Consider the following 6,330-nt stretch of genomic DNA (forward strand, 5'->3'; position numbering starts at 1 on the left):
TAATGTTCAGTATAGGGTACATGCTCGATGTAGTTGTTGGCATTGTCGGTCATTTGCTCAAATTAATTGTTGAAGTAATCAATTAATTGTTGAAGTAATCAATTAATTGTTGTAGTAATCAATTAATTGTTGAAGTTTTCGATTAATTGTTGTAGTAATCAATTAATTGTTGAAGTTTTCGATTAATTGTTGAAGTTTTTGATTAATTGTTGAAGTTTAGATTAATTGTTGAAGTAATCAATTAATTGTTGTAGTAATCAATTAATTGTTGAAGTTTTCGATTAATTGTTGAAGTGTTTGATTAATTGTTGAAGTTTTCGATTAATTGTTGAAGTTTTTGATTAATTGTTAAAGTTTTTGATTAATTGTTGAAGTTTTCGATTAATTGTTGAAGTTTTTGATTAATTGTTGAAGTTTAGATTAATTGTTGAAGTAATCAATTAATTGTTGTAGTAATCAATTAATTGTTGAAGTAATCAATTAATTAATGAAGTAATCAAATTAATTGTTGAAGTAATCAAATTAATTGTTGTAGTAATCAAATTAATTTGATTAATTTGATTACTTCAACAATTGTGAAGTTATTGAACTCAATTTATGAAGTTATTGAACTAATCAATTTGTTGATAAAGTTATTGAACTCAATTTATGAAGTTATTGAACTAATCAATTAGTTGATAAAGTTATTGAACTTCATTGTGAAGTAATCGTTTATTTGATAAAGTTATTGAACTCAATTTATTAAGTTATTGAACTAATCAATTTGTTGATAAAGTTATTGAACTCAATTGTGAAGTTATTGAACTAATCAATTGGTTGATAAAGTTATTGAACTCAATTGTGAAGTTATTGAACTCAATTTATGAAGTTATTGAACTAATCAATTAGTTGATAAAGTTATTGAACTTAATTGTGAAGTAATCGTTTATTTGATAAAGTTATTGAACTCAATTTATTAAGTTATTGAACTAATCAATTGGTTGATAAAGTTATTGAACTCAATTGTGAAGTTATTGAACTAATCAATTAGTTGATAAAGTTATTGAACTTAATTGTGAAGTAATCGTTTATTTGATAAAGTTATTGAACTCAATTTATTAAGTTATTGAACTAATCAATTGGTTGATAAAGTTATTGAACTCAATTGTAAAGTTATTGAACTAATCAATTGGTTGATAAAGTTATTGAACTCAATTGTGAAGTTATTGAACTCAATTTATGAAGTTATTGAACTAATCAATTGGTTGATAAAGTTATTGAACTCAATTTATGAAGTTATTGAACTAATCAATTGGTTGATAAAGTTATTAAACTTAATTGTGAAGTTATTGAACTAATCAATTAGTTGATAAAGGTATTGAACTTAATTGTGAAGTAATCGTTTATTTGATAAAGTTATTGAACTCAATTTATGAAGTTATTGAACTAATCAATTAGTTGATAAAGTTATTGAACTCAATTTATGAAGTTATTGAAATTAATTGAAGAAGTAAATTAATTGATGAAGTAATCAATTAGTTGATAAACTATTGAAATTAATTGAAGAAGTAAATTAATTGCAATAACTTCATCAATTAATTTACCCAATACGTATATATAGATACCATCTTTATATTATCATTGTCAGTCCGTGCTGAGCCTATCTTAGGAACCTAACTGGGTGATAGGCCTCGAATTAATAATATACCAAATCCAAACTAATGTGCACTATTCTACACAATATAATATAATATAATATAAACATATGTTTTAATAGTATCTATGAGCCACGAGATTGTAGAAACATGTTGCGTTTCAAAAACACACAATAATAATATTGTACCTGCAACAGTGTAAGATTATTATTAAATACTTAGAGTATATTATAGGCATACCTGTAGGTTCATATAGTCTGATCATTATATATAGTATAGTCAGATAAAAATGAGATTTTCTAATTATAAAATTCATAGCAGTCAATAGTATAAAAATCAGCCGATATAATGTTCAAAACATAATCGCTATTGGTTTAAACGATGCTCACAGCGTCGTCTCCCAAAATGGCCAACGTAGACGACGCTTACCGCTATGAAACCTTCGTTGTACGCAGTACCACTCGCCACAATTCGGACTGCATATTATATTATTTACAACAACAACAACAACAACAACAACAACAACAACAACAACAACAACAACAACAACAACAACAACAACAACAACAACAACAACAACAACAACAACAACAACAACAACAACAACAACAACAACAACAACAACAACACCAACACCAACAACAACAACAACAACAACAACAACAACAACAACAACAACAACAACAACAACAACAACAACAACAACAACAACAACAACAACAACAACAACAACAACAACAACAACAACAACAACAACAACAACAACAACAACAACAACAACAACAACAACAACATACATTTTTTTGACTGATTTTGGTAGTAGGTATGGTAGTGTCCAGTGAATAGTGATTTTTATATTATATTAGTTTCATAATAGTGTAATCTATCTATTTATCTATCTATATGACTATATATATAACACAACAATTGTCAAATAAAACAATAAACAATAAAAATACTTGCTCTCTGACAAGTATCCAAATTCCAAACTATATATTATAAAAATAAAAAAAAACAGGAGACACAAGTACACAACCATATTATCAACCTCTTATAGCTGACTAAAAAAAAACCACTAACTATTACAAGACTACCTATATAAACTACTGTAAGAACTATATTTTGTATTAGAATTACAGAATAATAATAATAATAAATACAAATAACCTACTTTAAGTTACTTACCTAAGTACTAAAATAAATTTAATCTAATTTTAGTTAAAATAAGCATGAAAATAAATGTTAAAACAAATGAATGCTAAAAAAAAAAAATAATGTCAAATAATTCACCTAATTTAAGTTAATATAAGATAGAAAATAAATGTTAAAGCAAGTATATACAAAGAATGTGTAAAAAAAATGTAGCCTAATTTAAGCCAGCATAAGCATGAGAATAAATGTAAAAAACATAAATAACTGCAAAAAAAAAATGTAAAATAATTAACTTACCTTAAGTTAGTATAGGGTATACAATTGTTTATGAAGGGTATAAAATTAAACAGTGAATACTAAAAAAAAAAAAAGACAAAAAACAAAATGACCCTAATTTAAGGAGGTATAACTGTATAAGTACCCACAGTACCCACCTAACAATTCTATACTAATTTCTTGTATCATAGATTACAACGTGTAGTACCTATTGTTGTAGTATTTTACCTTAAAAACTATATTATACAGTACCTACTACTATTCTGTATAAATAATTTTGCATATACATCTTTGAAATGTTTTGGTTTCAGTAAGCTCAACTTATGTGGAACATTGTATTAAATTCTCTATATAGTAGCGGTTTTGAATTCAATACTACCGATAACATCTTCTATATATTTTATAATTTATTCATTTTTTTATAATAGCTAGCAATGAAGTACATCTCATTTATGTACCTTCATTATGTAATAAGGACTTTAGATACATTACAAAATTAAGTTTTATATATAGGTACTATTATACAGTGGAGTATTTATGAATTTTTCACGAGGGGATCACATGTTATTATGAACATTTTCAATAAATAAAAAATGTTGACTCTTTTTTATTTATTAATTATAGCCATGAGAATTTTTAAATTTTTATTAAATGTTTTCAACTGTTATCGATAAAAATGCCAATGGTAGTAGAAAGATCCAGACCCTATGGACTTAGTTCATTATTGTTTTTTAATATTCAACTCGCAATTTAACTTTCAAATAAATAAATTATTATTGTTAAAAATCTTAAATAAAACTAAGAAACCATAGAATATTATAGAATGGAAGTGTATTTGTCATGAAGTAGCTACAGCTACGGAATAAGTTATGTTTGTTGTAATGTATAAAAAAACAATATGAATAACTTGTAAATTACTATTTTGTTTCTTGAAAACAAAAACCTGGTAAGTACTTCATGTCTCATGAATAATAACAACAATAGTAATTATAATCTTACCTTTATTATTCATAACTATTCATATACTGTAATTTAAAAAAATAATTATGTCGTATAGGTACATGAAACTTATATAAATTATACCTACCTACGACCTAAGTATCTGAGCAGAGTGATGAATAAATAATTATATGTTTGTTTTACAAAGTAACCTAAATAATAGTTACTAGTATAATAATACTATAAAATATTCGTTTTACAAACATTATGGGGTTTCATGAAACATGGATCTTTTTCCTAAGGGTGCAGTGGTCGTAAAAGTTTGGGAACCGCTGCTGTAGACATCTAATGGACATCTAATGTTAACCGCTTTTTAAATTTTTTTTTCCGATTTATATGATTAAATCGTAATATTTGTTTTTTAAGTAGGTACAAATCAAACGTCAAAGTAGGTATACATATTTGTTGAATGGAATAACGAGTGCCAGACATACAATGTTCATACATTTAGATTCTGATCGAAATTATAATTTTCTTTACAATGATCTACCTAAGTTCATTTTTGTCTAAAGATACTTTTTATAGTAGAAAAAATACGATCGAAATTTCACAAAAATACGATCTGAAACTTCTAGGTATCTAAGCTGTTAACAAATGGATCAGGCTTGTGTTTTGGGGAAATTTTCTACGTATATACTTTTCAAAATAAGATATATTTATACTTTATCACCTTATTAGGCATTTAACATTTTTGAATTTTAGATTCTGAGCGGACTGATGATTGTTATATTGATTTAACAATGTTGTGGGTTTTTTTTGTGGTCATCACCTTTGATTCTATAAAAATGTTACGGTTTTCTATTTCAGTTTCTAGTATTAATAAGTAAATCTAGTTCTAGTTCTAGTAGTTTTAAAAAGATTTGGTAAAAACAAAAAAATTAAGAATAAACAGGTAATTTTACGCAAAACTAGTTATTGACAAATTAAATAACGGATAAACGATACTTGAAATTTTCACCAAATTATTAGATTAGCGTTTTATTTCCATGAACATTTGAAATGTTTATAAGAACGAAAAATTTTCAATTTTGTAGTTTTATGTTCAATTATTGACGATGAATAATTTTTCCCCTGTCAAAAATCTTGAAAATGTAATAGAAGGTTCCTTATAATTATTTTATACTAAAACCAAAAAGTCTAAAATAATATATATATATTAGCTGTACACGAAGTTATTTTTTAAATTTAAGCAAAATATTTGAATTTGCTTGTAAAATTTTTTTAAGATCAATTCGTATATACTATTATTAATATAACCTCACTTATATGTTTAAGTTACTGCAGTACTTTTTCTTATCACAATTATTTATAATTGTTTAGTAATTAATTATTATCACTTGTATTTTAATATTAATAATTGTTCATTGTTCATATTATGTTTCACTTAGATCTGCCATAATATAATCAAATATTTTTTATGCATACCACATAATATAAATGTGCTATAAATGAATAAATGTATGAATTATTAATTAATAATGATGAAAATATAATTACGTCATTATTGTACGTATATTTTAATTTTAACTTTCCTCATGATGCAGTATAAGATTATTTGTATAGTCACGTAGAGTTTATCAGTTTAGAACTGAAGTAGTTCGTTCAGTCTTCATAGTTCATACTCCATACACTGTTGACAGTTCACTTTTGATATAAAATATATACAACTATCGACCTATTGTATTATGTATTGTTTTTAAAAATATCAATTCAATAATTAAGTTTTAGATTTTTTTGGCTAATTTTCGAAAAGGTCTATTTAATAAAAAATGTTTTGAATATTATACAGGATTGTCTTGCAGTGTATAATTGTCATGGAATATATATAGTATTGGCTTAAGGTCAACAGAACTATTGCTATTTAACAATTAAAAATTTGTTATTTTAGCTTTTATTACCGGTGTCCTGTCCTGATTAATCAAGGGCTTAAATCCAAAATTATATTTTCTGCAATGAATTTTATAATTTTCTTCTAAAAAGAATCCTACTGAATTCAATACAATTAAATTTCAAAAGTATTCAAAATTCAAAATTCGTCACTTGCGAATATTCCAGCAATACCATTAGCAAATACCTATAAAATAAATCAATAGTTATTTTTTTTCAACATAATCATGATAATTTCTCTACAGAAAAAATTATTCTTATTTTTTATATGTAGGTACTTATATAGTTTGCTCTCTGTATTGGCGTATTACATAACATTGTTATGCAATATTATTGGTATTATTTAATTATTATCACTACTAGCGACTAGCTAATAGGTATC

General features: G+C 25.0%; 1 protein-coding gene across 1 annotated transcript in view; it reads right to left on the bottom strand.

Moving 5' to 3' along the window:
• LOC100169551 (UDP-glucuronosyltransferase 2B14) overlaps nucleotides 1-6,330 on the bottom strand; it is a 15,743-nt gene that overhangs the window by 7,892 nt on the left and 1,521 nt on the right. The gene's annotated exons all lie outside the window — the stretch shown is intronic.

Source organism: Acyrthosiphon pisum, chromosome A1 (assembly GCF_005508785.2).
Source record: "Acyrthosiphon pisum isolate AL4f chromosome A1, pea_aphid_22Mar2018_4r6ur, whole genome shotgun sequence".
Lineage (NCBI taxonomy): Eukaryota > Metazoa > Arthropoda > Insecta > Hemiptera > Aphididae > Acyrthosiphon > Acyrthosiphon pisum.